Consider the following 9,699-nt stretch of genomic DNA (forward strand, 5'->3'; position numbering starts at 1 on the left):
ACGATGAATGAGAAATTTCATATTTGGAAATTAGACTAATTTGTTGACAAAGTGTCAAGTGAAGGACTAGGAGATCGAGTACACAAAGTTGCGTATTGATCAAGTCCACCATAAGAGTAACAAAATATTCGTCATGATTTACTAAAAGTTTAGTAAATATGATTATACTTATAAGATTAAGTGTAATTCTAAATTGATTAAATCAATAGCAGAACGAATAAGAAGAATCAAGTAGGCAGAAAGATAAAAGTTTCTCCATTCTAAGAAGAAGGGAGAGTACATTTTATGCTTTATGATAGGTCTTAATGATTAAGAACCATATCTCAATTGATCCTCTAAGTGGGTCTTAGTACAATTATATGTCTAAGAAGAGGAATCAAGAATTGAAGAAATGGTTAAATCAAGAAGTCAATCATACTTCATTCCAAGACAAGTCTTAGAGTTAAGATTGTGACAATGAGTGACAAGTATTAAGAAGTTTTATAACATTCATCAAATCTGGAAGGTTGTGATGTCTTGGATAAGACAAAGACTAACTAAGACCAATTTATGAAGTGTTTTGATAAAAGCTACACTAACTCTTGAATATATGTTTGTCAAGAAATGATTATTGACAAGAGAATCTTATATGTCAAGGAGTCAGTGGGAGTCTTAATGGTCTTGAAAGGTTTCAAGAACAAATCAAATAAACCTTATCGATCATCACTAGCACACGAGTTGAGGTTTATAACCTATCGTGTTGACACTATTTTTTGTTTCTGTGCCATTCCAATTGAGTTAATTATGCATGTGAGCCCTATGAGTTCTCATTTGAATGCATAAAAGGCAAGGGCCTTGATCAATGAAAAGTACATTGATAAGAAAAGATGAGCTACTTAACTACTTGGAAGACATGGTGGGCAGCTATGCTACCATAAGGCAAGAAATCGAGATTAAGAACACATACACCGTTTAAATCTAAGTGTCATAAGATTTCCTCCTACATGAAAATGATTGCGAGGAAATACTTTCACTAAGAAAGATTTTAAGAAGATAGTGATTGTAATATTGCATTCTCGAATTCGATTATGGTTACGGTATCCCTTTCCATGATTTGAATTGTGAGGTTTGGCAATTAGTCTTAATTGTTTAGACATACATATGAACTATCTAAGGCAAAGGTGTATAAGTTTAAGAGGCCTTGATAAAAGATTATCAAAGCATTAAGTATTAGAAACATGGACTTAATAAATTCAATAGGTATTGTTTTTCTGGAAGTTAAGATGTTTATGAATACATGTCGAAGCTAGTGGGAGCATAAGTGTTATGTTTTATAATAATAATCATGATAGTGGGAGCATAAATGTTATGATTGTATGATTATTAAGGCACGTATTGCAAGTTGGCAATATTAATTATAGCAAACAAGAGTTATACCTTGCAAAGTCGTAAGGGTTGTAAAGTTGTTTTGCTATAATTAAGGGAGATAATATTATGCTTCATTTCAAATCTAAAGGCTTAGGTTGTGGAATGTTAATAAATTTAGTCAAAGGTACATAGTGTGTTCTTAAAATTTCGATTATGATTACGACATTCCTCTTCACAATTCAAATTTTGAGAGCATAGCAAATAAAATATTATAGCAGAAGATTGATAAAGCATCAAATATTTATGTAAGACATTGTGCATCGTGTCCCATACGCTTCGGGTATGGGATCGATTGCAAATGCTTTAATAATTGACCATTCTAAAATTTTCCAAATGTCTATCGCATTTAGAGGGAAAAGGGACTAGAATCGGTTTTGACTAAAATAATTAAACAACAATCAAAGGACAATCCAAAGTTCGACGAGGATTGGTTGCTTGTGAGTAGTTGGAAGCATGGTATTGAATGGACCATATCGACATTATTACAAATAGATAAGATTCTATTAAGAATAAGTGGTCATATGGAAAATATGGAAATGTTTCCATATTAGATGGACCATATCGACATTATTATGAATAGATAAGATTCTATTAAGAATAAGTTGTCATATGGAAAATATGGAAATGTGTCCATATTGGGAATTGAATATTGAAAAATCTATGTCTAGATTAGAAACTTTTATGCAAAAGGATGTTCAAAGGAATATACTTTGAATGAGAGACATCATATCTAAGGAGTTGGCTTGTGACAATCTCCAATAGAGGACTTTGTAATAACATTGGCAATAGTCTTTGTGACTTTGGTGCAGTGACATTACGAAAGAATCATTGCATAAAATGTTAGAATCTAGCATATTCTATAAGTAACAAGAATTTGATATTCTTTCACTTATGAAAAAGGATTTGGAGTTGTGAAATGAGAATGATTGGAAATGTGTTCAATTTGATCTATTTCACAAAGTAAGAACCATAGGTAAACATTGTGTGCATGTTAGGAGCATGGGACAAGTGTAATAATTCAAGTAAGAAGTCGATTACCCGAAACGACAAATAATGAGTAATCAATATGGTGATAAATAAAAGGTGTTTTATTTAGGCTCAAAGGTTTGAGGCCATATGGGATTAGTATTATCCTTGTGTTTCACATTTGCATGTTTTGACTTCCTGAATAATTTAATTGGTTAAGAACAGTTAAATTATTCGAACAGGCCACAGTCGTTCATATGTTGGAAGTAGGTATGAATGAAGACTGTCGTGAATTGGTGTGTGGATTATCTAAAGAGCATTAGACATAAGCAAATGTTTGCTGCAACGTTCATGAGTGCTTATGAATATGAATTTGAGCATTGGATTAAACCCACGCTCACTTAGATCACTCCATGAATTGTATCACGAGTGATTGGTGAGACGATAACATCTTATATTCTTGAAACCGAGATGTGTGAGTTGTATCTTGCAAGTCGGTTGCACATTGATAATATGTAAACACACTAGTAACTTGGTGTTATAAAACATATTGTTGTGTGTGATTCGGTGAGTGAGTGCAAGCAAGCATTGTATCAAAGTTTATCCGTTCCTTTTGTCCAAAGTAGGATAAAAGCGATATCTTTGGGCCCCTCGATGATTTAGTGATGACAAACGTAAATGCTCGTCCGGGCTAGGGCTAATTTGATTTGTTCAATTAGTCAGTTGTCATAAATCGGGAATCGAGATATAGTACAAAGAGAATGATTTGAAATCATATCTCATATGATATCTAGAATGGAGGAATATATGATCCCTTATCTAATGGACACGCGTATCTGATAGGATCAGAGTTGACAGCGGCTTTGGAAAGCTACGATTGCAGATCAGGATCTGAAGTCATACGCAGAATAGTTATTAGACTTATCCAAGTGGGAGACTGTTGGATTAGTGTCTAAGTTCATAACTATTTTGGTATGTACTTGACTTGATGGTGCATGGTCCTTTTGGGTTGCCTTCACCAAAGCAACTTGATAGAATGAATTATGGAGAGAAAGGATTAAATATGATTTATTAATATATTATGAGAATAATATATTAAAGGAGAAATCATATTGTTTAATTAATATTAGTCAATAATTAATTGGTAATTAGTTTTGTAACTAAAAGAGATTAATTAAACTTAAGGGACTGGAATTGTAATTATAAGATAATTGCAATTTAGGCCATGGATTGCCTTATAATAAGGAGAGGACGAATTCTATGGGGAAACCCATAAGGAAATCGTCCAAGGCCTTAAGGAAAGGGATCCATGGGTTGCTTAGGGCTTAAGCATCCAAATTAGGGTTTCCAATTTAGATAACCCAAATAGCCTTACTATATATAGACCCCTTAAGGACCAAAAACGTGGCTAAGCATCCTTCTAGGGTTCCACACGTTTTAGGGAAGCTTCCATCCTCTCTCCTCTTCATCCTCTTGCTTATGGTGTTTGTGAACCATTAGAGGAGTGATATTTATGACTCTAAGCTTTCTAAAGTCAATACAAGGAGGAATTGGGATTGTTATTGCTACATAACAATCAAGGTAAAATCATAAACCCATTCTCATGTTAATATGATTGCTTGTATGCTAGAATTAGGGTTTATAGTCTTGGATAACTTGCATGTACAATAGAGAAACCTAGATCCAAGCATTAGGGTTTGTATGAGCACATAGGATGTTCTTTTGACCAAAACCCTTCATATAATCCATGTCTCAATACATATGATATCTAGAATGGAGGAATATATGATCCCTTATCTAATGGACAAGTCATTGACAAAGGTCAGAGATCATCGGCAAGGTTAGAGTTCGACGTATGTGTTAGGTCTGGATCTGGATCTAATACTAGTAATCAAACAATCACAAATCGAGAATAACAATAAGATGAATAAGAATTGAGCTTGAACACGTTTATATCAAATAACCGTATGGTACAACTCAAACACTAGCCATAAACTGACTGGCATCCAACCATACAAATGACCAACTCCTAGCCCTTATATACTCATCTAGACGGCAAACGAAGTTTGTGGCCGTAAACACGTTTACGACCGTAAATGTGTTTACGGTCGTGAACATGACAAAACAGTAAACGAGACTAAATAACTCAAAATTACTATTACAGACTCATAACTAAACAAATCACATAGAAATCCTAGCCCAAACAATTTATCAGACCCTTTAATCTCCCCCTTGGTTTGGTGCTAGCATGAATTCAGTCCTTGTCGACGAACAACACATCAGATCTCCCCATTGCTCCATTCCACAACTTCTTCTCAATAATTTGAGCCACCATCGCCGTATATTCTTTCGCAGCGGGCTCAAATATTGATTCAGCCACCATAATCTGTTTAGTAGCAAATGATGTATGTCCCATTTGTGAAATTGAAGCAAGTGTGACGGATTGCATTGAAGCCTCCTCAATCAGTCTGCTGCTATCTTTGTACCTGCTGAAGTGATCTAGAAGATTTGTTCTCTTTGGTGTTCTCTCTGTAGATTGTCAAGCTGAAAGCGCTATGTTTCAAGAATCAGTACATCAAGCCTCCAATTGTAATCTCCATACAACCAAATTGATTGATACAACCAATCTCTGATACCAATTGTAAGTCCCTAATCTGCCTGTGTATCAATCAGATCTGTTTGATGGTGCGGAATCCCAATCAAACGGATGATGTCAGATCAAATAGAAGAGAAGGAGAAGAAGAATAATATGAATCTATGTATGAATTGATTAGAATGAAGATCCGAACACAAAAGATTCACACACACAAAGCTTCTCTCTAGTTTCTCTCTCTAGAACACCTTCAAATGCACACACTTAAGCTCCTCTAGTGTTCATCACTCTGTTCCTCACACCCCTCACATGTATATATATACATGAGAATATGGGCTTGGTGGACATGGACCGTAAATGGGTTTACGGCCGTAAACACAACCTTAAACACGTATGCGACCGTAAACACCAAGTTGTTTACGATCCAAGACACAAAAATACATTTTCTTAGAAAAGTAAAGTATAAACCATATTTTTGACCCAACAATCTCCCCCTTGGTTTATAATTTTCTTTTCTTAATTGACCCAACAAGCTCCCCCTAAGAAGTAGCTGGCTTTTCTTGTCAATCTTCATCGAGAGCTTGGCTTCGACATTAATCTTCAAATTCTTCACAGCTTCAAGATGAACTTGATGAATCTTCAATGAATGACTTCATATTGAGCGGTTGGGCTTTTCTTCAGAATTTGGCTTTGAACGCACGTCGGGTGAGGAGGCTTGATGTACTGATTCTTGAAAAATAGCGCTTTCAGCTTGAGAATCTACAGAGAGAACATCAGAGAGAACAAATCTTCTAGATCACTTCAGCAGGTACAAAGATAGCAGTAGACTGATTGAGGAGGCTTCAATGCAATCCGTCACATATTCTTCAATTTCAGCTTCACCTTGCTTCTAGGGTTGAAAGATCAAATCTCAAAAGAATAATCTTCATTTCTTGCTCCTTCGAATGCGAATTCTTCGATGCTCACAGATGAAGCCTTGGCTCAGAAATCTTCGACACAAACTTCATGAGTCTTATCTATACCTGAAATCACTTTTCAAGACAAAACAAAACTAAAAGAAAACTTAGCACAGAAACAAAAATATTTTTGAGTTTTTGATTTTCTTGAACAAGAAATAAAACATAAATAACACTATTTTTTTTTTAATTTTCTGATTTTTGTTTGGTTTTTAAAATTTTTAATTCTCCCCTAATATTTAAATTAGAAGAAACTATGAACAAATTTAACAAAAATAAAATGATATCTAACTTTAAGAATGATTTAGGATCAAAGTTTTTAGACAGCCTTTATCCGCTTGTCGGTACCTTCTATCTTCACGTCTTTGTCTGGTCGATTGCCGGTATTGTTGTCCACTTAAACACGAAGAATTGTGACAATTTTAGGACCTACTAATAATTGTAAGACAAAGTGATCCTAAGTTCCTAGATACTATATCTTAAGGACCATTCAGCTAGCGTCGACCAAGGATATTTTTGTCCACCTAAAGTGAGCAACGAGATCTATAGACAATCTTTGAGTGTTCAATTTTAATTATACCAGAACATGTTTCCCGCTTCCTGATATACTCCAGTAATCAAGGACTTCCAGAATACTCCTTACATCGGGTGAGCAGACAATCATTAAGAGAGAAGATAGGTTTAGAATGCATACGCTATACACCCAGGTCGGATCTCTTCTAATCACGCAGAGGGTGAAACATATGACTAACTAAGGTTTTAGGGGGATTGAGAAGTAGAATGGTGCATATACTGTGTACGGGGTCGGACTGTGAGTCACGCAAAGGAGACAGTATGTGGCTAACAGATAGAAAGAATTGCATAAATAGAAGATGCAGAGAAATAGAGTTGCATATGTTACAGTCCAGGTCGGATTTTGAGTCACGCAGAGGAAGTAACATATGACTAATAGATAGAAAGAAAGAATATAACCTTCTACAGACCTAATTCATCGGAATTCACCAGTCCCCCCATCAATACCGGAATTAAGGACAGAATCCGCACATCGAGGAAAAGTTAAACCACGGTTCCAGATACGAGTTCATTTAATGTGACAGGTAGATTCCCATATATATCTCCCTACTCAATCTATCCAAGCGTCGTATTGTCAGGCTAAACCAATCAAACTAGGTTAAGATTTGTCAAGTCTATAGATTTCCTAAGTTCAACTTTGCCTACTCATGTCCATTTAGAATCTTTCGTGCCTACCGACGCATCAATCCCAAAGCATAAACCCTTCAGCTTTGGGTACGTTACGTAGACTTAGATTGCCTGTTATCACTAGATAAGATCACTTCCCAAAACATCTCCCTCAAGCACATTTCAAAACCAACATATTTTTGATTTTCCTGATTTTCTAATGTTTTTGGATTTTTGAAAATTTTCTAATTTTTGTTTTGTTTTTATTTCTCCCCCTAAATTTGTACATATGAGAGAAATGAAAGTAAAGGCGCAAATTTAAACTATCCTAAAACAAAAATTAGTCTTTAAAGCGAATCAACTTATGATAAACTTAGGAGTATAGAGAAGAAAACTCAAACAGTAAGTCACCGATTGAATTTGCATCCAGAAGGTCTGAGAACAGCACGCATAATCTCAGAACAGATCCGAAAATTCTTCATGCCATTAAGCACTAACCCCATTTGTGATCTCTTCCTTTCTTTCCTTCCCGCAAAGGACACAAACTATCAAACAAAAGTCGGAATGTTGTACAGTTGAGAGATGTCCCCTATCAAGTGCCAGGAACAGCCACTACCAACAAACTGAAGTCTGATGACATGCCTCCATAGCTGCTCCAACACAGAGCGAGATCAGTTGGTCTTTGGAACCCATTCCATTTTGAAATTGGGCCGACCTTTGTCATCCTTGCACAGTACTCTCTCCCATGACATATCCTATTTATCACAAACAGAAGATGAAGAAATATTAGAGTCATTAGTTGATTTGGGAGAGTGAGCCTTTGGAACCTACTTGTAGTTGGGTTTAACCCATTTCTTTTTCGATTTGATGGGTGGCTCAGTACTTGCTTTTGAACTTGATGTTGGCCGTTGAGATGACTTTGACCTAACCGGTCTTTGTTTCACTAGAGCATCTCTTGGATTGGGCTTCTTGGCCGACATTCCCTTCTTGCCATTGGGATTCAGATTCTTGGCCTTCTGTGCGTTCCAGTCACCATGGTCTAAACGTGACCTTAAGGGGTTCCTTTTAGAGTATCTCCCTCTTGGCGCGTTCTGCCAGCCTTGTGCATAGTAGGGAACGTATGCGCAATTTGGACAGTTTTGGGCAATGTGTCTAGGTGTTCCACAGTGAAAACAAGTCTTTTTCTTCACTGGGAAATTGCTTCTTCCTGCCCCTGGTGGCTTATCCTTGCTTTGTCTCTTGTTGTTCCCACATACACATTTGCAACAAGAACTCTGTTGCGTTGGAATTGGTGGCATGTATTTCTCTATGGCAGGTTGATCAGAAGCAGTTGAGTTCGAATCAACAGATTCAGAGTTCAATAAGATGTTGGTTTGTTCAATGGTTTTCTCCTTGTTCTCATCTTCTGCTACTTTACCATCAGACACACTCTCTTTAGCTGCTTGCTTGGATTGATTTAAGGATTGATTTGCAGGGGAAGTAGAAACATTAGTAGTTTCAACATTGATAAATCCTCCTGACACAAAACCAGATGGCTTGCCATAAACCATGAATGGTTCATTGGCAATCTCCTCCTTAGACAAAGGTTGATACAAATATGTATGATTAAAAGGAGGAGGTACATTATCGTATCCTAAACCCTTTGACTGATTATGTTTAAATTGCATGCAATGGTCTATCATGTTGGCAACTACTTCGCTTGATACATCAAACTTTTTAAAATCAAAATTTGCAGTTTCAAATTGCCCTTTTAATGTATCAAGCTCAGTAATTAACTCAGCATTCTGTCTCTTGATATAATCATAATGTTCACATTTTTCACTGTAGTCTTGCTGAATTCTCTTAAAGTCCTTTATTTTTGTTTCTAATTCAGCCTTTAGGGGTTTGTGTCCTTTCCTGAGTTGATATCCTTCATATCTCAGGTCCTCAACTTCTCTTTTTAATAAATCAATTTGTTCCCGAAGAAATTTAATCGTATCTTCACTAGATAGTGTACATGAAACTTCACATGATTGAGAACATGAAACTTCATTGACCGGGAGGTTTGTGGAACTCATTGTTTTTCCACACTTCAAAGCGTCACTTTCTTTAATTATATCAGCTAGACTAAGACGATATAGAACTTTTGTCTTCTTGATGACAGCCACGTTCATATCCCACGATTTCGGAAGTGAATTCAATAGCTTTTTGTTTATCTCAGATTTGGACAAGAAGATCCCAGCTATATTCATCTCAGTAGTGAGTGTAGTAAATCGCTGCAACTGAGTTTCGAGGGTTTCTCTAGGGATATAATCGAAAATGTTGAAATTTTGTCTTAACATCTCTTGACGACTCTCTTTCATGTCTTTAATTCCCTCGTAAACTTCAAAAATTATTAAAAACACAAGTAGAAGTCAAACCTAAATTTAAAAATGCCCTTTGACTATAAACTTCAAAAGTCAACCTTAAAAGTCAAATTTAAAAAGTCAAACTTAGTCAAACTTAAAATGTCAAACTCAAAAGTCATACATGAAAAGTCAAACCGAAAAGCTAAATTTGAAAATTTAAAAGTCAAACGAGAAAGTCAAAGTTCAAACTTTAAAGTCAAAGTCAAAATTT

The sequence above is a fragment of the Lactuca sativa genome, chromosome 3, assembly GCF_002870075.4.
Source record: "Lactuca sativa cultivar Salinas chromosome 3, Lsat_Salinas_v11, whole genome shotgun sequence".
Classification (NCBI taxonomy): domain Eukaryota; kingdom Viridiplantae; phylum Streptophyta; class Magnoliopsida; order Asterales; family Asteraceae; genus Lactuca; species Lactuca sativa.